General features: G+C 39.3%; 1 protein-coding gene and 1 long non-coding RNA gene across 3 annotated transcripts in view; one reads left to right on the plus strand and one right to left on the minus strand.

The window, feature by feature from the left end:
- The window catches only part of TAFA3 (TAFA chemokine like family member 3), a 1,052,604-nt gene that overhangs the window by 997,560 nt on the left and 29,067 nt on the right, over positions 1-25,977 (minus strand). The gene's annotated exons all lie outside the window — the stretch shown is intronic.
- Positions 13,911-25,977, plus strand: part of LOC138673131 (uncharacterized) — a 205,821-nt gene continuing 193,754 nt past the window's right edge. Inside the window, exon 1 of the long non-coding RNA XR_011319811.1 lies at positions 13,911-14,004. This is a non-coding gene — a long non-coding RNA (uncharacterized lncRNA). The remainder of the gene's footprint in view (positions 14,005-25,977) is intronic.

Here is a 25,977-nt window from a genome sequence, read left to right on the forward strand (position 1 = left end):
ACTACAATACCCAGATAGATTAGCGAAATTAGGATTATTTAGTCTAGAAAAAAGACGACTGAGGGGCGATCTAATAACTATGTATAAGTATATAAGGGGACAATACAAATATCTCGCTGAGGATCTGTTTATACCAAGGAAGGTGACGGGCACAAGGGGGCATTCTTTGCGTCTGGAGGAGAGAAGGTTTTTCCACCAACATAGAAGAGGATTCTTTACTGTTAGGGCAGTGAGAATCTGGAATTGCTTGCCTGAGGAGGTGGTGATGGCGAACTCAGTCGAGGGGTTCAAGAGAGGCCTGGATGTCTTCCTGGAGCAGAACAATATTGTATCATACAATTAGGTTCTGTAGAAGGACGTAGATCTGGGGATTTATTATGATGGAATATAGGCTGAACTGGATGGACAAATGTCTTTTTTCGGCCTTACTAACTATGTTACTATGTTACTATGAAATGACAAGTGTTAGGTGGGAATGAGAGGAGTGAGGGAGAAAATGAGAGGTGTGAGGGAGAAAATGAGAGATGTGAGGGGGAAAATTAAAGATGTGATTGGGAAAATGAGAGGCGTGATGGGAAAATAAGAGAAGTGACGTGCTATAACTAATCACAGATATTTACTATGCCCAGGCAACGCCGGGCTCTTCAGCTAGTTCATTAATAAAATGGAAATAAATGGGTGAAATCACCTTTACCCTTTTGCAGCAGGAGATACTCTCAGTACTTGGCTCTTCTGTTGCAGACACTTTGTTACATGATATTGATACTTAATCACATATTGTAACTGACACATTAATTGAAGCCATTGTAACAGAATTTAATGATTAACTATCCAAACAGTGTTACTTTGAAGCATATTACAAATATAAAAATATATATTCTAAGGATACTTGAAAAGTTTATTTTATTTTGCAGAAAGCAAATCAATACCGAAGACCTGCAGACTGATGGTAACTATTAGGCCTGGTACATATTAGTACATGTTTTAACAAAATTTGGATAGTCATTCAGTTGAATTTCTATATTACTTCTCAGTGTATCTTCTTAATTTTGGTTTTGACTGGCCCCACATGTAATCCATCAGCACATCTTACTGTATATGAAGTAGGGCTATAAGAAGTCAGGCGACGGCATCAAGACTGAGCGACCCCTTACTAAGTGTGAAACTGCTTATACATAAGCTATAGAAGTCACAGTAATTATAATGTTTATTCATATAGAGTTTTATATTGTCGCTTTTTAGTTCTATTAGAATCGCCAATTTTGCCGAGGAAACAAAATTACATACTAAACAGTAAAACACTTGATAAAACTATCACTGAAAAAGAGTTTCCGTATGGGTGGATGGCAAACCCATCTCTATTGACTCGTGAAAGGCAACTTTTATTAAAGGAATGGGGAAACTACAATACCAAGACAGGTCATCAAACTTGGGGTTATTCAGCTTAGAAACAAGAAAGCCAAGGGGCATATGAATGAGTAGTAAAGAGATCTTTCTAATTTTACACCTAGGCCTACAATGATGACAATGATCATCTTCTACATCTTGGGTAAAGTAGATCATCATCACAGAGAGCAATTCTTTACAGCATGAGCAGTGAGACTATGAGACTCTTTTTTGGACTGTTATATAATACCGAAATGTAATAGCACGTAATAGTATATAGATGGGTAATTGAATACAGAAAAATGTTTCAATGCTTTTTTGGAGTGTTATCTAACATCTAAATCTTCCAAAAGGCATATAGATGAGTAACTGGATGAGTAATTGAATCCAGAAAAATGTTTTAATGCTTTTGGAACTGTTATATGCCACCAAAATGTACCACATGGCATGTAATAGTATAAAGATGAGTTATTGCTTGGTGTTATGTATTACCAAATTGTACGGGAAAGTAAATAATACTGTATGTGTGAGTAACTGAATGCAGAAGAATATTTCAATGCTTGTTTTGACTGTTATAGAACACAGCTCCTGCCTTTTGTCCAAACAGAACTTTTTGGCTATATGTGGGGTATCGCCGCATTCGCAATAAAGGGAGTAACAAACTGTGTTGTCCACTTTTTAGTATTATCCCTTGCAAAAGTGATAAATTTGGGGCTAAACAAAATTGTAGAGGTAAAAGGTTTTTTTTTCATTCCACTTTGCATTAATTCCTTTGTAGGAGCTCAAGGGATGAAAAGAAATCCGGACAACAGTTTTAAAGTAATTGAGGGGTGATGTATTTAAAATGCTAGCAATTTTTGGGAGTTTAAAATATAAAGGCCCCTCAAAGTCCACTCTCCCACTGGGTCACAGCACCTGCAAACCATAACAGTAAAATCTGCACTATAATATGGCACTCTTTCCCTTCTGAGTTTTGCACTGTGTCTCAAAAGTAGTTCCCAATTACATGTAGGGTATTGGCATATTCAGGAGAAATTGCAGAACAAACTGAGAGGTCCATTCTTTTAATCTTTATAAAAATTAAAAACTAGGGGTTAAAATAATATTTTAGCTGTAAAAATGTAATTATTTATTCTTCATTGCCCAATGTAATACATTTCCGTGAGGCACATGTGGTGTCAACATGCACCCCTAGATGAATTTATTGAAATGTGTAGTTTGTGAAATTACGACATTTAATGGAGGTTTCTGCTGTTCTGTCACCTCAAGGGCTCTGCTAATAGGACATGGCACCCTCAAACTGTTCCAGCAAAATCTGAACTACAATAAGGGGCTTCCTCAGCTCTGAGCTTTGCACTGTGCCTCAAAAGTAGTAATTGACAATATACTGAGTATGGGAGTACTCAGGAGAAATTGCACAACAAATTGTAAAGTCCATTTTGCTCCGTTACACTTGTGAAAATGAAAACTTTAGGGCAAGACCAACATTTTTGAGAGAATTATTTTCCTTTTTCACAGTTCAACATTATAAACTTCTGGTAAACATCTGTGGGCTCAAGATGCTCACCATACATCTATATATTCCTTGAGGTGTCTGGTTTCCAAAATGGGGTCACTTGTATCGGGTTTCCACTGTTTAAGCACATCAGCGGCTCTCCAAACTAGATACGTCATCCACAAATGATTCCACCAAATTTTGAGTTCGTAAATAGAAGATTTATCCCACATCGGTGTATAAGCGTACTCAGGAGAAATTGCACATCAAATTTTTAGGTTCATTTTCTCCTGTTACCCTTACATTTGGGTCTGACTGAAAATTTTTGTGGGAAAAATGTGATTTCTTTTTTTTACGGTTCTACATTATAAACTTCTGTGAAGCAGCTGTGGGTTCAAAGTGCTCACCACAAAACTAGATCCATTCCTTGAGTAGTCTAGTTTCCACAATGGGGTCACTTGTGGGGGCTTTCCACTGTTTAGTCACATCAGGGGCTATTGAAAAACAACATGGCATCAGCACTCTATTTTATGCGTTTGAAAAGTCAAACAGGTCCCTTCCGAGCCCTACCGTGTGCCAAAGTAGTAGTTTAACCCCACTTATAGGTTATCAGCGTACTCAGGAGAAATTGCACAATAAATTTTAGAGTAAATTTTCTCCTGCTACTCTTGTCAAAGTAAAACATTTAGGCTTAAAGTAACATTTTTGAGAAAAAAAGTAAAATGTTCATTTTTTTTCATCCACATTCCATTAATTCCTGTGAAGCACCTGTAGAGATAATAAACTTCTTGAATGTGGTTTTGAGGATTTTGAGGGTTGCAGTTTTTAGAATGGTGTCACTTTTGAGTATTTCATGACATGCAGCCCCGCCAAAGTCACTTCAAATGTGTTGTGGTCCCTAAAATAATGCTTTTGTAAATTTTGTTGGAAAATTGAGAAATTGCTGATCAATTTTGAACCCTTCTAATTTCCTAACAAAAAATACTATGTGTCAAAAATGATGCAGATATAAAATAAACATATGGGCAATGTTATTTTTTGATTATTTTTAGTGGTATAGCTATTTGAATTAAGGGCATACAAAGTTTGAAAATTGTGAAATTTGTAAAATGTTCGATATTTTCACAAATATATGCAAAATATATTTACCAAAATTTACCTCTACCTTGAAGTACAAAAGGTCATGAAAAATACTCTCAGAATCGCTGGAATCCGTTGAAGCATTTCAGATTTATTGCAACATAAATTGACATTGCCCCATGAAGAAGCATTTTTCAAAACGGCCCTCGTCGGATGTGAGGGGAACGCAGCCAGCCTTACAGTTACACTGACCCTGGTTCCACTCTCCCATAGGTAACAATCTAAATAACTTATATGACTTTGTAATTATTTACTATGGATGTGTGATTTATGTGATCCATAAGATGAAGGGAGCTGATTTTTTCCTTAGGGTGTTTTCTAATCAGTATGGTATGGAGCAGATCCTAGACTACATTCACACATTGGCCAGGTTACACTCCCTGGAATTCGTAAGTGTGGATACGACCTACAGTACCAGTGGCACTGGCTACCACATGGCATTTATTTAGCATTTTCTTTGAAACTTCAGTTTAGAAGCAATATTGCTCACTGGAGCATTTTGTCATTATTTGCTAGACACAGTAGTGTCTCTGATACTGGAATACATTTTCGACAACTAGCCCTACCTTTCCCTTCCACCTCCCCTCCACCTCTCTGAATTATACCATCAATTGCTGCTTTCCTCCCCTCTTTATTGGAAGCTCAGTTGCCCTTTCTATTAATTGTTTTTATATGTTGTTGTTATCTAATAAAGATATTTGTTTATCCCAGTAAATAAATCACTTCTTATCTTTATGATAATTAGCCATATTAGGCTATGTTAAGCATTGTGAAGTGTCTTAAGCTCACTATTTAGGACATATGGGAATGAATAAATTGACACTGGTCAGATTTAAAAAAAATTGTACCTGGTCATTAAGGTCAAAATTAGCTTCATGTCTAAGGGTACCGTCACACAGTGGCATTTTGATCGCTACGACGGCACGATCCGTGACGCTCCAGCATCATAACAATATCGCTCCAGCGTCGTAGACTGCTGTCACACTTTGCAATGTACGATGCCGGAGCGATAATTTCATGACGTATGTGCGATGTAGAAGCCGTTGGTTACTATGCGCACATCGTATACAATATCGTGCACACCTTTGTTACACCATGCGATCATGCCGCCACAGCGGGACACTAGACGACGAAACAAAGTTTCAAACGATCTGCTACGACGTACGATTCTCAGCGGGGTCCCTGATCGCAGGAGCGTGTCAGACACTGCGAGATCGTAACTATATCGCTGGAACGTCACGAATCGTGCCGTCGTAGCGATCAAAATGCCACTGTGTGATGGTACCCTAAGGGGGTTAAAGCTTTTTTCACAGCTGTGTTGTGGTTACTGTTTACACAAGCCAAGACAATGTGTTAGATCTTTCATAATAGATTCAAAAAGTCCTCAATAGACCTCCATTCACTTACAATGGGGTACATTGTGGTTCTGTCAAAGCTCCTGTCTTTATTAAGGAACCCCCAAATGCAAATTACTATAACAAAACAGTAATTGCAGACATGCTTACAATAGTTGTGTCAAGACGATCCTTTTTAGGCCGGGGTAACATTTGCAACTGCTATGCAAGAAACTTGCGTGAGTCTCTTACCTCAATACCTAGCACTGCCGCCGACTCTCAGGACTGGAGTGTTCAGCTGCATAGCAATACTTGCAGCCGCACACCCCAGTCCTGAGTGCCGGCGGCAGTGCCCGGTATTGAGGCAAGAGACTCACGTGAGTTTCTCGCATTGCAGTTCTAAGTGTGACCCCGACATTATAGTTTGAATCCACACAAGCTATTAACTAATGACTGTGAGTCTGGCCTCAGAAACCTTTAATCATCAGCTATTATATAGTCTGGAATTAACCAGAAATACATTGAGCATCATGTAAGGAAGACCTCGGTCAATAAGAATTGATTTTTGCTAGTAGCTCTCCAATTTGGCTAATATGTAGTTCTGTGTTCCAGATAAATCTCATTAATTTACTTTTAAGGCTATGTACACAACCTCTTTTTCAGTTGGATTTTCAACTGGAATCCACATGAAAAAGCACCACATAAGATGATAAAATGGACACAGTGCACGGTAATGTCGTTACATGTTCTGATTTCTTTTAATCACTTCAGGGTTTGGAAACATGGTCAGCAGCACGGTGGTTGCAGTCTTGCAGCACCAGGGACCTGGGTTCAAATCCTGCCCAAGTCAACATCTGCAAGAAATTTGTATGCTCTCCCCGTTTTTGCGTTGGTTTCCTCTTAGTACTCTGTATCCTCCCACACTCCAAAGACATACTGAGGTTGTTTAGCTTGTGAGCCAGTGATCTCTGTGAAGTGATGTGGAATTAATGGCATTATATAAGTGAGTAAAATAAATAAATACAAATAATTGACATGCTCATTCTTCATGTGGCTGCTACTTACGAGCTGCCTGCTGGTGGAGCAACTACAAGAACGACTGGTGATACCACTTCATAAAAATTGAAATTTGGATGGATGTTTTGGCAGCTTAAAAGTCACTGGCCTAAGTGTAGTAAAATGAAACCTAATATTATCAGTAATATTAAACTTGACCATAAAGACATGTACAGAGCTTGTCCAGGCTATATGGTCATTATAAGGAGGTTTCTGTCATATTGTGATTCCACTAAAGTGCTTATCTAACCTACTAGCCACACCATGTAACCTAATAGCCTCTTTAAGTTTTTTTCTTGTCAGCATTAGGAAATTTATTTTCGATTATTATTTGGGGTATGAAATTGGACATGTTTTGGGAAGACATGATCATTTTCCTCACTGTATCGTATAGTTTTATATTGTTATATTCTTATTTTAATTAAACTTTTCCTACAATTATCTTCAGTTGTAAATGACACACACAATAACATAAACTATGAGTCGGCATCTAACAAATCGCCATCTAATGTACCCCAAGCTGCAGTCTAGGAAAGGTTAACACGAGCGTCGCTCTAATACCCGTTATCAATTATACCAGCACAATGCTTTTCAATTTTCTACAGGGGTCCATAAAGTGGATTCATCTCCCTGTAGGAGGTTATTATACAAAATCCTATCCAAGAAATTACTGTTTATTTAGCAATTTAGTACATAGTAATTTCATTCCATTCCCGTAAGAATGCTTCTGCCTTTTCTCTAAGTTTGCAGGTTATGGATTTCCCATAGGAATCACTGTAAACTGATACTGGTGGATGTCACGGCAGTCATCTGGAGCAGCACAGAATTACATATTAACATGCATAGGAATGAGCTGCCTAGTTTAGTAAGTGCAGAATCTATATTTCTATTTGCAAATGGCGGCATACATATTTTTATAGAGACATGTAAGAAAAAAATAAACAAGAAATGCTGTATTATTTGCTTTACACATGCCATGGATAGGAAAGAAAGACAAGCCTCCAGGGCATTGGCGACTCCACACAAAACTAGCTGGGAGAAGTGTAATATATAATAATGTGCAGTAAGTACAAAATACCAAGAGGTGTCAGAAGTGGATGAACATAATCACAAGCACATAGTGCAGAGGTGCAAACATCTGGCTCCGTATATATGCAAATGTTCCCTCCGGGCCAGACAAATTACATGTTCGGGGCTTCTCAGCTCCTGCTGTTAATATATCTTCATGGCATAGTCTTACAGGGCGACACAGACCTTGAAAAATAAAACCGAATGAAAACACAAGGGATTCGACTTTTTTTTGTAAAGTGTTGAAACCTGGTAATCACAAGGCAAGCACAACGCTCAAACTGCTGTCACACATATCATCTCATTGCCACGTCAACTATCGAAATGGTTGTTCAAAGCCGTAAAATGGCAATGAATTACCGAGTCAATAAGTAAAGAAGAGGAAGACTCGCAACAGGCGCGATTATGAGAGTGGACGAAAGTGGATTTAACTCCCAAGGACAAGCAATTTTCCGGTTTTGAGCTTTTGTTTTTCTTCCTCTCTTTCTAGCATCAGTCATAATATTTTTCATTTTTCCATCAACATAGCCTTAAAAGAGTTTTTGCTTTTGTTCAAATCTATAATTCATTTATGAGGAAAACTATTCAAGTGGAGTGAATTGATGAAAAAAAACACAATTCCACTATTGTTTTTTTTTTTTTTTTTTTTTTTTGGGGGGGGGGGTTGTTTTTACAGCATTCATTGTATGTGAAAAATTACCTAGGAACATGATTATTCAGTTTTATATAATTACGATAATACCAAACATAAGGTTTTTTTCAAGATGTTAAAAAATTAAAATCTTCATTTATGCAGCCATTTTTTTAATACCGTAACTTTTCTATTCTTCTGTCGATTGACCTGTGTAAGATCTTATTTTTTTTTAATTTATTGATATCATTTTGGGGAACATATGATATTTGTAATTTTTTATTTCACTGTTTCCTTTACGGTATAAATATTGTTAGATTTTTAGATGTTATTAGTTTAGACAGTTACCCATAATGTAATCCATATGTTATTTTTTATTTTTGACATTTTACTATTTGTAGCAGAGTAAAAGGGGGAGATTTATAGTTTTATATTTATTATTTGATTTGAAGTTGATGGTCAAATCACCCTGCAGGATATAGCGTTACCAATTGGACATTGTTTTGAGCACCTGAATGTGACTGCCTATTTCTTTCGCTTCCCTAAGTCACACTTTCGACCTGCAAACCTTTCCTCAGTGTTCCTGTTTGTTTCCTCCTTTTTCCTACTGTTTTATATTATATATTTTATTTGATCGTGATTGTCTCTCTGATTAATAAAGGATATTCTTTTTATTTGGCGGTCTTTTCATTACTCCTTTTGTGTGTTAAGTATTGATGGTCAAACAGTATATATATAAATAATATTTTTTAATTTTTTTAATATTCTAAAATGTCTTTTTCACATTTTTAAATTGTCCTCTTAAGAAACTTGAACTTATGATTGTTTGCTTAATAGCATATGCAATGCAATGGAATAGCAGTGTACTATTAACCCTTTCATGACCAGAGGTATTTCTGTTCTGTCAATATGGCCATGGAAGGGCTTGTTATTTGCAGAACAAGTTGTACTTTTGAACAACGCTATTGATTTTAACATATCATGTATTCGAAAATGGGAAAAATATTCCAAGTGCAGTGAAATTGAAAAAAAAAAGTGCAATTCCAAAGTTGTTTCTTTTTTTATACCATGTTCAATAAATGCTAAACCTGACCTGCCATTATGATTCTCCAAGACATTATGAGTTCATAGACACTAAACATTTCTAGGTTTTTTTTATTTAAAGGGGGAAAAAAATCCAAAGTTTGTCATTTTCCGAGACCTGTAGCGTCTCAACTTTTCATGATCTGGGGCTGGGTGAGGGCTTATTTTTTGCATGCCGAGCTGACGTTTTTATTGATACCATTTTGGGGTATATATGATATTTTGAACGCTCATTATTGCAATGTAGTGACGACCCAAAAAAATTTAATTCTGAGGTTTTGAAATTTTTTCTCATTACGCCGTTTAGCCATCAGATTAATTATTTTATTATATTGATACACAGGGTGATTCTGATTGCGGCAATACCAAATTTGTGTATATTTGATTTTTTTATTGTTTTATTTTGAATGGGTCGAAAGGGGGATAACTTGTATTTTTATAATTTTTAATCTTTTAATATTGTTAAAACATTTTTTTTACTTTTTGCATACTTCAATAGTCTCCATGGGAGGCTAGAATCTGCAGTTTTCCGATCGCCTCTGCCACACATGGTCAATCAGATCGCATGTATGTAGCTGAAATGCTCACTTGCTATGAGCGCCGACCACCAGGCAACGTTCAAAGCAATCCGGCAAAGACAACCATAGAGGTTTTATGCAGACATCTGGTTGTCATGCTGACCAATCAGTGACCCGTAATTATGTGATGGGGTCACTGATGGGCGGGATTGATGATGTGCTTCTCGTAAGCGTTATGTCAGAAATTGACCAAAATAAAACCACTGTGAATCAACTTTACTCTCCTGAAATTCATCTTAGCAGCAGCGCAAAATTTTAACTACAAATCTCCTTTTGAAGACATTATTTTCTCTGGTCGGTGAAGACCTGTGGATCTGCAGCAGCCACTATCTATATGCTCTAATCTCATCCTAACCAGGTGAGCAAATTTTGGTATATATTCTCCTCTTTGTAACGTGGATAAGACCCTATTGCGCTCTTTGTCTCCCCATTGTTTTACAATAGAAATTGACCATGGCATTTGACCGTGATAAGGTGTTATCCAAGCATAGTCGGGTGCTACCCGTATGACTTCAGCGTGCTCTAATATATTCGAGTCCCTGCAGTTGTATGTCTTGCAGCTGTTCGACAGGCTATCCCTGCATGTGTTGCAGCTGTTGAAACAGCCCCAAGACATGCAACTATGGGTACTCGAACACATTTTTTGAGCATGCCGAAGTCACTCAGTTAGCACCTGAGCACGTTTACTCATCTCTACTCAGCATTTATTGTGAACTACTCCCATACAATGGATATAAAAAATCTTTACACCCTTGTTAAAATTCCAGGTTTTTTCATACGAAGAAGGAAAAGTTTCAGCACTTTTTCCACATTTAATTACTCCCTTCAGTTTTACAAATCCATTGATAAGCAAACTGAAATCATTTTGAGGTGGAAAATAAAAATAACCAAACTAATGTGATTGAATAAGTATGAACACCCTCTTATAAATAGAGATTTGTTTGTGCTTTGAATTAGCCAATGACAATAATGCTAGTACAGACGAGCGTATAAATTACCCCTGATTTTCCATTTGTTAATCACAGTTTGAACACTGCTGACTTACAATATCAATTCTTTGGATATCTTTTTGCATCCCTTTCCAGTTTTATACAGTGCAACTATCTTTTCCCGTAGATCCATTGACAATTCATTTGCATTCCCCATGACTCACTGTACTGAAATGTCAGTGGCTGGATGAAAGATGCAAGAGTCTGTCTGGTAACAGAATCACACTTAGCTGTAATGCACCCACACTGATAACAAGCAAACAGGTCACAGGTGAGGATGTTACCTTTAGTAGCCATTCAAACCAATTTGTATCAACTTCTGTGCATGTTATCAGGACAAAATCACCAGGGTATGTAATTTGGCTGTTTTGGGTTGTCATTATGATTTAAAAAGAGAAAACACAGTAGTTTGACAATAAATGGCTTCACTCAACCATTGACCATGAGTGGAGAAAAACATTTTGGTGTTATCGTTCATATTCTCTTAAAAAAATTCTGCCGGGGTATGTAAACTTTTGAGCACAGCTGTACATAGATAGAAGAAAAGCCAGCAATTCATCTGCGGCATACAGTAAAATCACAACAGGTGCCGACAGGATAGAGTAGGTGGATTACATACAGTATACATGTCAGTGACATATACAGTTAGTACAGTGTGTGTGCAGCTTACTGTACATGCATTTAACTAATAAAAGATAATTTTTCTGAAAAAAATGGCATGGGCTCCCGAGTAATTTTCTTAACCAGTAGAGGGAAAGCTGACAGCTGGGGGCCGATGTTTATAGCCTGGGAAGGGGGTAATACCCATAGAGTTTCACAGGTTATTAATATCAGCTCACAACTGTATACTCAGCCTTTAATGGTTATTAAAAGGGGGGCAACAAAAAAATAATCATCAACATTAACAGAAGTAATCACTTGACATAGACCACTCTGTTTGTAATGACTCTATATAATACATGAGTTTCACTTTTTGCATTGAATAACTGAAATAAATTAACTTTTTGGTGATAATGTAATTTTGTCAGAAGCACCTGGATATGTGTGTTTTGAAGACTATTTCCTTTGAAAGCTATGGGTAAATGACTTACAGAATTACTCTATGTAAAATCTCATGTTAAAATCGCATTGCAATCGGATAGCAATCTCACTACATTTGGATGTAAATCGGATGGTAGGTGTGAAAAATCGGATTATACTCACATGACACTTGCATTACTCTCGTGTGACTATAGGCAGTAAGAAACAGACTGATTTTTTACACATTTAGTGTGACTCCAGCCTGAGTAATAATTAGTGATGAGTGAGTGTACTCGTTGCTCGGGATCGTTGCTCGAGTGTTAGGGTTCGGAGATTAAGTTTTCATCACTGCAGCTGAATGATTTACAGCTACTAGACAGCTTGATTACATGTGAGGATTCCCTAGCAACCAGGCAACCGCCACATGTACTCAGGCTGGGTAGTAGCTGTAAATCATTCAGCTGAGGCGATGAAAACGTAATCTCTGAACACTAACAAATACTCGGAGTTCACCTTAGCGTGCTCGGGAACACCCGAGTAATGAGTACACTCACTCATCCTTAGTAATAATGATTATAAGGGCAGACATCAGAGTATTACTGTCATTACAGCTTTATGGTGCCTGGTGAGCAGAAGCAGACATGCTGCGCCGCCTACGCTAAGGCAGCACAACCAAGCCACTGTATAAATGGCCTGGCAAACTGCTTGAGAAGCTGGAGTTAATTACGTTAGTTTTCTTTATTAAGCCCCGGGGTCCCAGCTACTTACATTGTATGGCAGCAGCAGAGGGGGTAGGTGGCGCCTGACATCAGAGATGTCAAAAGCTGCCAGACTGCTCTCTGTTCCTAAGCTACTGATGCACCCCGGGCCCTTGCGGCATAATTTTTGCAGGAGAAGAGGGTCTGAAATTGATGAAGTGCTCAAGCCCGTCCACCCACTTCCCCATCAACTCACCATTCTGACCCCCCATTCACCCATCTGACCTCCCATTTGCCCACCCACTGGCCCACCCATCCGCTACTATGCTTGCATGATGTCCTGCTCATGCAGTGTGAAGTTGGAGGCCATTTCTGTCTGCTGCCTTCCTGCAAACTACTAAATACTACTAAGTTCAACCATACTGACTGCTGTCTGTCTGCCTGCCTGCAATAAGGTTCAGTTGCCTGTCTTAAAGGGGATTTTCTAGCAACTTAATACTTATACACAACACATGGGATAATTGTTAGGACCTGTTCACATGGCGGACCTTCAAGCAGAAGTTGGCATGAACAGCCACCCTAACATTCTGCTGAATATCCATAGCGGTCGCTTCATTCTTGTCTCCGATTCATCTCTATGGGAGACAATGATGAGGATTAAGAAGCAGTGGGTTTTAGCTGCAGCTGTGCTGAGAAAGAACCTTTCCACACCAAAATTCTCCTTGAAAATCTGACATGTGAGTCCTTACAATCGAGCAACTGCACACATGCCTAATCAGCTACTCCATTCTTTTCAGTGGGCAATGAAATTTACGGAGGTTCCGTTCTTGTGATCAGTGGATCCCAGAAGTGTTCAATGTCCATATCTCAAAACAGACAAGAGAGCAGCTTCCATTAATGTCCAGAAACAGAATACAATAATGTAATATATGTGATACATTTTCTTAAAGAAAAAGAAAAATATACCTAAAAATAGTATTAAATATTTTAAGATTTTTTTAATAGGTTAGTATAGAGTAAAACACTACCAAAAGAGTTTACCTTGTCGTGGTGGCAGCTTAAAAATCTTTTGGCCAACACAAAAGCTGATGGCCATGTAAGTGATATAGTGTTAATGAGTGATTTGGATTTTCAAGGAGAAAAAAATAAATACTGTAACACAATCAGTTTTTCTTTTTTTTAGAAACGTCTATTCCATACCCTGAAAGCTTTAGTAACCATTAAAGGATATAATGGACTTTACTGACGTGGTGCCCAGCTGGTGACCTACAAAGAATGTGCTTACTATGTATATTACATGTACGAGAACTACTAAGGTACATTGTTAATGTTTCAGTCTAAGGACAAAATAGAACACAACAGCACAGAAAAGAAAAAATAAACTACAGAACTACTGTTTGAAAGCCTATAGTCATCATGATGAATCGATGGGTACTGCTTTCGATACAAATCAATCTTCAAGGGAATCTGTCACCATGTTTTTCTGCCCGATAAAAACAACCAATAAAGATTGGATTTTAGAAACGGTGAGTGCCACCCTTTTTTCTCTTCAGCATATGGATTAATACTCCTTTAGTGTTCATCTCCTACTGATAAAACAGTGATTTCTACCAAAACTACAACAAGCAGCCCAGTAAATGACATATCCCTTGAATAGCTTGAATAGCTCTTCATCTGTATATCATGCTGCTCTCGGATTAGGTGACAAGTCTCCTTTAAAGATGTCTCTAAAAATTCAGAATGTAATGAGGGAAAATAATATTTTTAAAGACATTTTGTCATCGTCCATGTTTTCTTTAGCCTTGTACTCTAGGCAGATACCTTCTCTCTAATCACTCATTAGAGTCATGACTGAAAGCGATAGACTAGCGGCAAGCGTACTAATAAAGCCCTTGACCAACGCAGTGAAATAATAGGTGTAGGGTTGTAGACCTGGCCAATCTTTATCTATTCAATAAAAAATAATATGTTCTATATCCTGTGAAATAGGTTTGAATCAACTTAAGCCTCCTCTGCAGCTGCTGCTGTTACATATACATATGGTTATGTAAAAAGCTTAAAGCAATGTTCTGTCAGGATTTCCCAACATGAAATCATGCCAGCACTTCACTACACAACATAATGAGATATGATAGTCCCAGGGCGACAACTATAGGTGCTGGGATTTCAAATATCATTATGTGAAGCAGCAGAAAGACACAATGAGGAAGGGGGAAGCGAGGCTGACAGAATGTAGAATGTTATCTTTCACTAAGCTATCCCCGCCTAACATTTTGGTATTAGTCTCCAGGAAATAGAAGCTGATAAAGCACAGCATACAATGATATCACTAAAGTATATGAAGGAAAATGTGCTGTGACATATGCTAAACACATATATGGAATGTGAAAGTCATATAAACACTAGTTAAAGACTGGTAATGTTCAATTTATAAAAGAGTGGAACAGGTTTATATCTATAGGGGGAATGAAACAGAAGTCGCACATGTAGGCCGGGGTCACACTTGCGAGTGCAATGCAAGCAACTCGCGCGAGTCTCTCGCATCAATACCCGGCACTGCCGCCGACACTCGGGACCGGAGCTGAATGCGTGAGTTTCTAGCATTGCAATCTAAAGTTTGACCCTGGCCGTATTCTAGCTCTTCAGAAAGTTGAAAGCCCCTCTACTACATAAGATACTGTTATAAATGGCATATGGGGGTTTTGATACTAATTTTTTCACTGGGCGCAAGACAATAGTTATGTCAATCAGGTCCTGTAGATATTGCTATGAGGTAGTGGTATTGATTCGATTTTACTGAAAAGGGATAATATTAGAGATGAGCGAGCATGCTCGCCACTTGAGTGAGTATCGAGGTTGCTCTAGAGCCATGGTCGAGTCCCTGCACCACATGTTTCAAGGCTGTTAGACAGCCAATAAATAATACAAATCTTTATTTTTATACAGGGCTAACATATTCCGCAGCGCTTTACATTTTGCACACATTATCATCACTGTCCCCGATGGGGCTCACAATCAAAATTCCCTATCAGTATGTCTTTGAAGTGTGGGAGGAAACCGGAGTACCCGGAGGAAACCCACGCAAACACGGAGAAAACATACAAACTCTTTGCAGATGTTATCCTTAGTGGGGTTTGACTCCAGCGCTGCAAGGCTGCTGTGCTAACCACTGAGCCACCATGCAGCCATAATAATAAATATGCGGGGAGTGCCCGTGTATGTGTAACAGCCGCGAAACATGCGAGGTGTTGATTCGACCATGGATCTCGAGCACCCGTTATACTAAATTTGTACCTGAGCAACCCGATACATCACTAGTTATTATCCATTGGCTATGCAATATTGGGTCATGCTATTATTTTATTATTATTTTTTTTATATTAGCCGCACATACAGAGGAGTTTCTGCTTCTATGGTTATCTCCCAGCTAAGCAATTGAGAAATAGTACAAGACAGAGAATGCAATGTGGACAGAATTTTAACGATTATTAACCAACTCCAGGCCAGCACAGTGGAAATTACTGCATTCCCTTTGCAAGGTTAACATAGGGCCTAGGGTGCTATAAATTCGGCACTCTGTTTACCAGGCTGAACAGAACCTGTGGAGCACTGATTGCAATGGTTTGCTAATCTGTCACTGTGCTAACTCAGGTTTCTTTGCCTTTAATGACCTATCACTAACTGGAGCCTGGGGAATTTAAGATGCACGCCAGCACTCTGCCGGCTTTGTATAATTCATTTATTTTATTGCCTTGCTTGTATTTTTCTTTTTGGGACTTTTTTTTTCCAGAAGAAAACAAAACCGAGTGATTCATTTTGTGAAAATTAGATTATTTTTCAATGGCTCTTAAAGTGTCTGAGCCAACTGCTACTTTGTATGTATCATAGAAATATACCAAATAATGATTTTGTGCTAAAAATGTAATAGAACGGCAGCTTGTGGGACTAAGAGCTATGCAAAACTGCAATATTTTTCAAAAAGCATATCATGCAATGAAATGGCATTAAAGGGACTCTGTCACCTGAATTTGGAGGGAACAATTTTCAGCCATAGGGGTGGGGTTTTCGGGTGTCTTGCCTTGCGCAGGCGTGTACTATGGAGGACAGAGAATGAACTTCAATCCAATATTGCAGCCAGCATGCAGCCAGCAGGTAAGGAAAGGGTGAATCAAACACCCTAAAACCCCGCCCCTATAGCTGAAGATTGTTCCCTCCAAATTCAGGTGACAGAGTCCCTTTAAAAATACAGTCAATTCAGTTTATACATTTTTAGGAGTCATGAAGTAGCCCATGGTTCTCCGTTTGATATTGGACCACAATGCACGGACTGCCCATGGCTTTACCGACCCGAGCGTAACGACTTCATATATTTCTTAGAGTATACTTTACTTACCATGGAAAACAGCAGAAACTCACTAATGTAACAAATTAATAATCTCATAAATCAAGACTTTGATTGCTTGCTTGTAATTCAAGCTTTTTGTTGAGTTTTTAGTGTTTTAAAGCTTTTTTTGTTTGTGCCACATTCATCTTTCCATTTGCGCCTTTCTTTAAATCAGATTTTTATATTTTTGTTTTGATTTTTAGATCTTCATTATGGGGGGAGCTTACAGTTTCTAGATATTTTATACATATATTCACATAATTCTTCATGTGTGACTTTTCGCTAAATTTGTTGAACAGTACTATAGTCTCTCCCTGGAGTGATTTTATGTATGCCTAAAATTTGGGCATAGTTTTTGCAATATTTTAACAGAAAATTAAACTTTATGCGATAAAAAGTCACAAAACAGGTTAAAGACAGAAATAAAGAGTTTTTTTTATTTTCAACAAAATTCATGAACTACACCTGCTCTTTTGAAGAATTTGGTGCAAATAATGTCAATGAATTTCACAAGAAAAAAAATTAACTTAAAAAAATGCGATAAATCAGTGCCTAGAGTCTCACAAACTTTTGGCATCAAACTCACGTTTAAGCCGGGGTCACACTTGCGAGTGCAATGCAAGAAACTCGCACGATTCTCTCGCCTCAATACCCGGCACCGTCGCCGGCACTCGGGACCGGAGTGTGCAGCTGCATGTATTTCTATGCAGCTGAATGCTCTGTTCCTGAGAACCAGTGGCAGTGCCGGGTATTGAGGTGAGAGACTTGTGCAAGTTTCTCGCATTGCACTCGCAAGTGTGACCCCAGCCTTATAAGGAGTCTTTTTTCCCCTTTTCATCCCACAACTACACAGTAGTGCAAAAAAATAGAACACCTTTGCTCAGTTTCAAATGTCCAACCTTCATGGTCCAAATACAGTGGACAGATTGCAGGTCCCCTGACAAGAAACCAACAGCCTCATAGGCACACAGTATATGAGGATGTTCAGGACACCCAAGGCCAGTTTGAACAGTGAATGTTGGTTGGGTGAAATTAGATTTTCTAAAACACTATTCTATTGCATGCTTGGTGCTAGAAAACTGAAATCTAATTCCAAGTTCCAAGTTTACAGTTGAAAGAATGTATTTGTGTTTTAGTAACAATGGCGAATTTATCAGAGGCATTTTTGACAATATTTTGTCTTCAAAATGATTCCCAACTTGTAATCTGGTTGTGGTTAGCTATGCAAACAGGGCCTATGGTTTTGTAGGCAGAATCTGTACCAGAAATGGCTGAAGCAGTGACATCACCTGACACTAATGTTGCCTGCAACCAAAACATTGAGATCAGAGAAGCAGTGGAGAATTGGTGATGGATTCGAGGAAGGTGAGTACTATCTGATTTTCTTATTTTACATGGCAAGCAATATTTAGGCTCTACTTTTCTAAAAGTGGATAACCCCTTCAAATGCATCTTAACGAGTTGGCACCAAGCTTGTTTCGTAACCCTTACCGAAGGATAGGGGATAACTTGATTGCCGGGGATCCAAAGGCTATCTCCAGCAAATGAAATTCAATGGAGTAGTGGGGTGAATCCACGACCTCTACTTTATTAAAAAGAGACTCTCCAAAGACACTCAGCAATCTGGAAGTTATTCCCTATCCTGTGGATAAGGGATCACTTAAAATCTAAATGCAAACTCTTTAAAGAGAGTTTCATACATAGAGTTTTTGGTAGCGAAATATATTTATAGGGCGTCCAAAGGAACATACTACACACAACTGACAGCACTTCAGTGTTATTCAAGTGGGCTGCTCAGATGACTATTCAAGCCTATGGGTGCGCATTCCATATGGATCAACCATTTATCATCCAATTTTTACTGGTTTATTGCAATTCTTTAATATAGAAAATTGTAAATTGTAAAATGTATCCACTGCTAATGTATAAAAATGAATGCCATGCAGATGTCAATTGAGATGAAAATCATTCGTTTTTTCGGGATAAAACTAGGGTAATTTTTAACTTAGCCTAAAATGAACCTTCTACCTAATTTTCACAAGACTTTCTGCAACATTAATTCATTTGGTAAGGTTCTGGCTTTCAGCCTCTCCATGAGACCAATGAGACTTAATTAACATCTCAGTGATTTATTGAATTCCTCTTTGTGCCCTTCTGCATTATTTTAGCACTACTTTGACTAAATTCTGCCATCTTCTAAGTGATCAATGGAACGTAGTCCTGATAAAAATGTGCTTTTTTCTTCTATATTACTGTATCAGATATTTTGCATCGGTTTGAGACGCTTTGATTAATGATCCTATATTTCTGACTTATTTAGCAAAGTCTCTTAGCTTCACAACCATAAATTACCGTAGTCAAGCTGTAACCTTTACTATAGATTTAGCTGTTCTTAGCTATTTTTTGGAAGCCCTCATGAGTATGGAGTTTAATGAGAGGAAGAAACAGCGAATATTTTTCCATGCATTGGCCTTTCCATACTGGCCGGATTACTAAAGGGATGAGAAATTTATCACAAATCTCAAAGTCGTATTGAAAATGTTGTCCCCCCCTGCTCTATTTGGTCATTGTCACACAAAGCAGGGCAAGATACATGATCCGTCACCTGTTAGTCTATGAAAAATGGACAAGAAATCTTAAGATTTTAGATATATTAGATTTATTAGTTAGTAGCTAGTAAGAAGATAAAAGGTATGAGACTTCTACTGATAATATATTATTAACCAGTTATGTTCTCTCATCCCATGGATTATTTAAAGACGTATAGGCAGTCAAAGACCACTACACACAAAAGTAGTAGTATGAAACCACCGAGAAAATAGAAAAAAAGCATCAGTGAAAAAGACAAACTCCTATTCATTTCGGCTTCTCGACTTTTTATCTACCGTATTTTTCGGACTATAAGACGCACCGGATTATAAGGCGCACCCAGGTTTTAGAGGTGGAAAATAGGGAAAAAAATATTTGAAGCAAAAAAATGTGGTAAAATATTTAATAACATAAATAACATACTATTATATGTGGTGTTATTATATATAATAGTATGTTATTATGTTGGAAGCTGCGGGACCAGTGTGGTGTCTGTACAGTACTATATGAAGATGCTGGAGGGTGAGTATAAGAATGGGGGCACAGGGCTTATATTGAAAGCACCACTCCAGCACTGCAAAATAACACTGGAGTGCTGCTTTAAAATCCCATGGGAGAACTATAACTCCCAGCATGTCCTGCAGATCCTATGACATGCTGGGAGTTATAGTTCACCAAAGGAGTGGCAGAGTGCTTTATTGTGTTTTGTAAAGACTAACCTCTTAAATGTGTCAGCCAGCCACACTGTGGTGAGGTAAAAGCATCCCATGACTGCACACAGAGCCTTCCCTCATTTCCTTTCCACAGCACAGGTTATGAGGAAGCTGCAGATTCTAGTGGAGAGCCTGAAGGACCTGTGATGATGTCAAGAAGAGGGAGGGCTCTGAGCTGCCATATGATGCTCCAGCCCGCCCACTCCTGACATCAAACAGGTCCTGCTTGTGCACAGCACTCAGCGTCCAGCCCAGGCATGGCAGGCAGGTATGCAGCGATCTCCTCTCTCCTCTGGCCCCTGCTGCTGCTGCCTCCTCTCCCCCGGACACACAGACCTCCCCAGCTGCTGCAGGAATCAGTGCTGAGGAATCCATGTTTGTCCCTGCTTAAGTGCAGTATTCATTTGCTGCTCCAGGCTCACAGCTCAGCTGATAGGTGGGCGGGGAGTCGGTAATGAATATTCACTGCACTTAATCATCGGGACCACATGGTTTCCCCAGCACTGATTCCGGGCAGCAGGGACATCCTGAAGTGGCATAACAGTGCGATCCCACTCACTGCTGTCCCCCTCCCCACATGCTACATCCCTACCATAAGACGCACCCACACTTTCCTCCCAAATTTGTAGGAAAAAAAGTGCGTCTTATGGTCGGAAAAATACGGTATACACTGCAATGCTGTAGTATTGCAATATGTAAAACAAGAGATTACATGACTGTAGATTCATGTCCACTAAAGAGACTAAAAATAAAGTAAAAATGAAAACAATATTTAAAAAAAAATTTAATAATCACACTTGCCTTTTTATTTATATAGCGAAATTAAAAAGTAAAAAAAAGCATATTTGGGGATTTTTTCGTATGACATTTTATCCATAAAAAAAGAACAATGAAGGGTATGGTTAACACTGTAAACAGAAAAATATATATCAAAGAGAAAGTAATGCCATTTTTCTTTCACAGCACTTCCTGCAAAAAAAATGCTATAAAAAGTTATCAAAATATCATAAGGATCCCAAAATAACGGTATCAATAAAAATGTCAGCTTGGCACGGAAAAAACAAGCAGTCATATTGATCCATTGACAGCTCTCAGAAAATGGTGACAGAAACATTTTTTTCTACAAACTGCTGAATTTTTTTAAGCACTAAAAAAAGCTACAGGTTTCGAATCACCATAATCATACTGACCTGAGGAATCGTATCGCGACATAATGTTTATTGCAAAATGAGTACCGTAAAAGCAAAGTTAAAAAAAGGACAATATTGCATTTTTATATGGCGAAATGAATGATGTAATTCAAAATGACTTGTTGGAAATAAAACCCAAGTCATTAAATGGCTATCGTAGTGGAAAAATTGTCTTCAGTACTTGCTCACACTAGAGTAGATTCTCTCATGCGACACAATCGGGCCGATTGTGCTAATGACACTCCAATCAAACACTGCCAAGCTGATCCGATTCTGTCACGTGAGAGAATCGCAGCACAGGTGCTGAGAAGACGGGAAACTGAATTTATTCATTTTCTCTGCGCTCGTACATTGGACTGCACTTGGATGACATCCGAATGCAGCTCGATGTTTCACACACACACACAGATTATATGGGTGTGTGAGACCTGATTAACGAATCGGCATGAGGAAAAGAATTGCAGAGCAGATCTGAACTGCCCCATAGTATAACATTGGGCAGAGTGCTATCCGACAAAACATTGCATAGCACTCGGCCGTGTTATTCGCCAGTGTGTCCGAGGCCTAATAATTTATGTTGCTTAGAAAAATGATGAAAAATAACATGATCATGAAGATATAATTAATGGCATTTCTCAATATTCGACAATCTATACTTAATCACGACAAAAATCCATGGAAAATAAAAACAATCTATACAGTACATGCATTATACAATGGCACCGTTACTCCCGGCAGTTCATGTGATAATGTCGGCTCACATGGCTGGTGCAACCAATCGGCAGCCACTGACTGGCTGCTTCTCAACAATATTCAGAGTGCATGTCTGCTTTTATAAAATAATAAGGATGCGGCTCAGTGGTATCTAATGAACAAGGGCATACGGGGGTTGATTCTGGGCACCCCTGCCAATCTGCTGTTTGTAGAGGTTGTGGCTTTGCCCATCTTTTCAACTTGTGTACTGGTTGTACAAATGTAAATCTTCTCTTTCTAATTCATATGAAAGTATCCTGAGATGTGTTTGACACATACCATTTGACAGAAAAGAAGGTGTCATGTCCCTTTTCCTGCCATAATGGGGAGATATTCTTTCATAGAAGAAGTGGTGGGCGGTGTAACTTGCAGCATATACAGTTGTGGCCAAAAGTATTGACACCCCTGCAATTCTGTCAGATAATACTCAGTTTCTTCCTGAAAATGATTGTAAACACAAATTCTTTGTTATTATTATCTTCATTTAATTTGTCTTAAATGAAAAAACACAAAAAGAATTGTCCTAAAGCCAAATTGGATATAATTCCACACCAAACATAAAAAAGGGGGTGGACAAAAGTATTGTCACTGTTCGATAAATCATGTGATGCTTCTCTAATATATGTAATTAACAGCACCTGTAACTTACCTGTGGCACCTAACAGGTGTTGGCAATAACTAAATTACACTTGCAGCCAGTTGACATGGATTAAAGTTGACTCAACCTCTGTCCTGTGTCCTTGTGTGTACCACATTGAGCATGGAGAAAAGAAAGAAGACCAAAGAACTGTCTGAGGACTTGAGAAACCAAATTGTGAAGAAGCATGAGCAATCTCAAGGCTACAAGTCCATCTCCAAAGACCTGAATGTTCCTGTGTCTACCGTGCGCAGTGTCATCAAGAAGTTTAAAGCCCATGGCACTGTGGCTAACCTCCCTAGATGTGGACGGAAAAGAAAAATTGACAAGAGATTTCAACACAAGATTGTGCGGGTGTTGGATAAAGAACCTCGACTAACATCCAAACAAGTTCAAGCTGCCCTGCAGTCCGAGGGTACAACAGTGTCAACCCGTACTATCCATCGGCGTCTGAATGAAAAGGGACTGTATGGTAGGAGACCCAGGAAGACCCCACTTCTTACCCCGAGACATAAAAAGCCAGGCTGGAGTTTGCCAAAACTTAACTAAAAAAGCCTAAAACGTTTTGGAAGAATGTTCTCTGGTCAGATGAGACAAAAGTAGAGCTTTTTGGGCAAAGGCATCAACATAGAGTTTACAGGAGAAAAAAGAGGCATTCAAAGAAAAGAACACGGTCCCTACAGTCAAACATAGCGGAGGTTCCCTGATGTTTTGGGGTTGCTTTGCTGCCTCTGGCACTGGACTGCTTGACCGTGTGCATGTCATTATGAAGTCTGAAGACTACCAACAAATTTTGCAGCATAATGTAGGGCCCAGTGTGAGAATGCTGCGTCTCCCTCAGAGGTCATGGGGTCATTGGTCTTCCAGCAGGACAATGACCCAAAGCACACTTCAAAAAGCACTAGAAAATGGTTTTAGATAAGGCACTGGAGACTTCTAAGGTGGCCAGCAATGAGTCCAGACCTGAATCCCATAGAACACCTGTGGAGAGATCTAAAAATGGCAGTTTGGAGAAGGCACCCTTCAAATATCAGGGACCTGGAGCAGTTTGCCAAAGAAGAATGGTCTAAAATTCCAGCAGAGCATTGTAAGAAACTCATTGATGGCTACCGGAAGCGGTTGGTCGCAGTTATTTTGGCTAAAGGTTGTGCAACCAAGCATTAGGCTGAAGGTGCCAATACTTTTGTCTGGCCCATGTTTGGAGTTTTGTGTGAAATGATCAATGTTATGCTTTTTGCTTGATTCTTTTTTGTGTTTTTACATTTAAGACAAATTAAATGAAGATAATAATACCAAAGAATTTGTGATTGCAATCATTTTCAGGAAGAAACTGAGTTTTATCTGACAGAATTGCAGGGGTGTCAATACTTTTGGCCACAACTGTAGACTGCCCATTGCTCTGTGATGCCTTCATACAATCTCTGCACATACGGCTCTACCATGTGCATGAAGCATTAGTATGAAGTCATGTCAGCATGGTCACTCAGTGGTTAGCACTGCACCCTTTCAGTGCTGGGGTCCTGGGTTCAAATCCCACCAAGGACAACATCTACAAGGAGTTTTTATGCTCTCCCTGTGTTTGTGTGGGTTTCCGCCCACACTCCAAAGACATACTGATAGAGTAGTGTGATGATAATGTCTGTAAAGCGCTGTGGAATTAATGACGCTTTATACATGAGTAATATACGGTAAGTAAATAAATGTATAAGTCACTCTATATTACAGCACATGATATGACCATACAGAATGCTAGGATGAGTCCTCTCATTAGATGACTGGTAGACACTGGTAAATGATCTTTTTTTTGGATCATTTGGTGATTTGTTCCTCTGGGTACCTTTAGTGCCTCTGGAACATGTGTCTTCTTGATAACTTGGCTGTCAAAAGAACACAGTATGTTAATTAATGATTTGACAGTAAGTGTCTACCTAAAAGATCTCAAGTATAATAACAGCTCAGAAGGGTGGTATTTTTAGCTTCACATGAGTTGTGTTTCTAGTTGGCGCTCAAAAGGTTAATCATTCTTGAAAAAAAATATAATTTATATAAAAAAAAATATATATATATGTTAGAAGTCGAGTTTCCTCTGCTGCACAGGAGGAATCTCGATCCGTCTCCGCTGCGGTCTCCCATTCTCCTCCAGCCGCAGTGGAGTCTGCTCAGCAGGGACGTCGATCCCAGCGTCTCGCTCAGTCTGACTCTGTGCGAAGAGTTACTGCTGCTTTTCCTGCTTCTGCCATTGAAGCCAGTGCTGGGCAGCGGCGAGTGGACGTTTCTGGATCTAAGTCCTTATTTGCACACACTGAGCATGCCCAGGGCAAGATCTCCTGTTGGAGATCGAGGGTCACATGCTCAGGTACTGCAGCACATCCCATTGGTCCTTTTGGCAGGTCCTGAAAGGGCAAAACTTCTGTAGCTGTTTCCTGTGCTGCAGCTATATAAACTGCGCATGACCGCACGGCCATGCGCTAGTATTGTCTTGTAAATATGTGTGTGTGTTGTGAGTGAAAGTCGCTCTTTGAATAACCCTCTGCGCTTTCCTGACCCAAGCCTGGGTGGTTGGTGGCGTCCGTCTGTGCGGCACCGCATGCACTCTTGTGCCTTTATATTCTTATTTAGTTTCCTTACACACCCAGTTGCGGTGTTGTGCCAGCAAGTGTCTAATCGCACTTCAATCCTAGTTGGGGTTGAGTTCGCTGACTACTTGCTCGCACTCTATGTGCGGTACCGCGGTCCTGTGACGCAACAGGATCGCTTCCTTCATGCAGGGTGTAGTTAACCCGTGCGTGTATACTTGTAGTACCGCCATATAGTCTGTCTTACTAGCAGCATTGTTTTTACCTGCACAGGGGACCTCGGACTGCGAACGCACCTAGTTCCATTTCATCTTGTACTTGGTGCGTTCCGCCAGTCCTAACATAATACTAGCGCCAAGGTCTGGCTAGTAAATGGCAGACGATCAGCGTTTACAGCGGTACATGCAGCAGCTGGAGGGAAGGTTGGCGGCTCTAGAGCGTTCAACCTCAGCTGTGGATGTCACTGCTGTCGCTGTTCAGGCTGCTAGCGTGGCTGCAGCTACCTTGTCCACTGCCACCCCTGTTCCGACTCTATCTCGACTCCCGCTACCAGAGAAATATTCTGGTGACAGTAAGTCTTGTAGGGGTTTCGTGAGTCAGTGCTCTATACCAGGGGTCCCCAACGCCAGTCCTCAAGGCCCACCAACATGTCATGTT

The sequence above is a fragment of the Ranitomeya imitator genome, chromosome 3 (assembly GCF_032444005.1).
Source record: "Ranitomeya imitator isolate aRanImi1 chromosome 3, aRanImi1.pri, whole genome shotgun sequence".
Classification (NCBI taxonomy): Eukaryota; Metazoa; Chordata; class Amphibia; order Anura; family Dendrobatidae; genus Ranitomeya; species Ranitomeya imitator.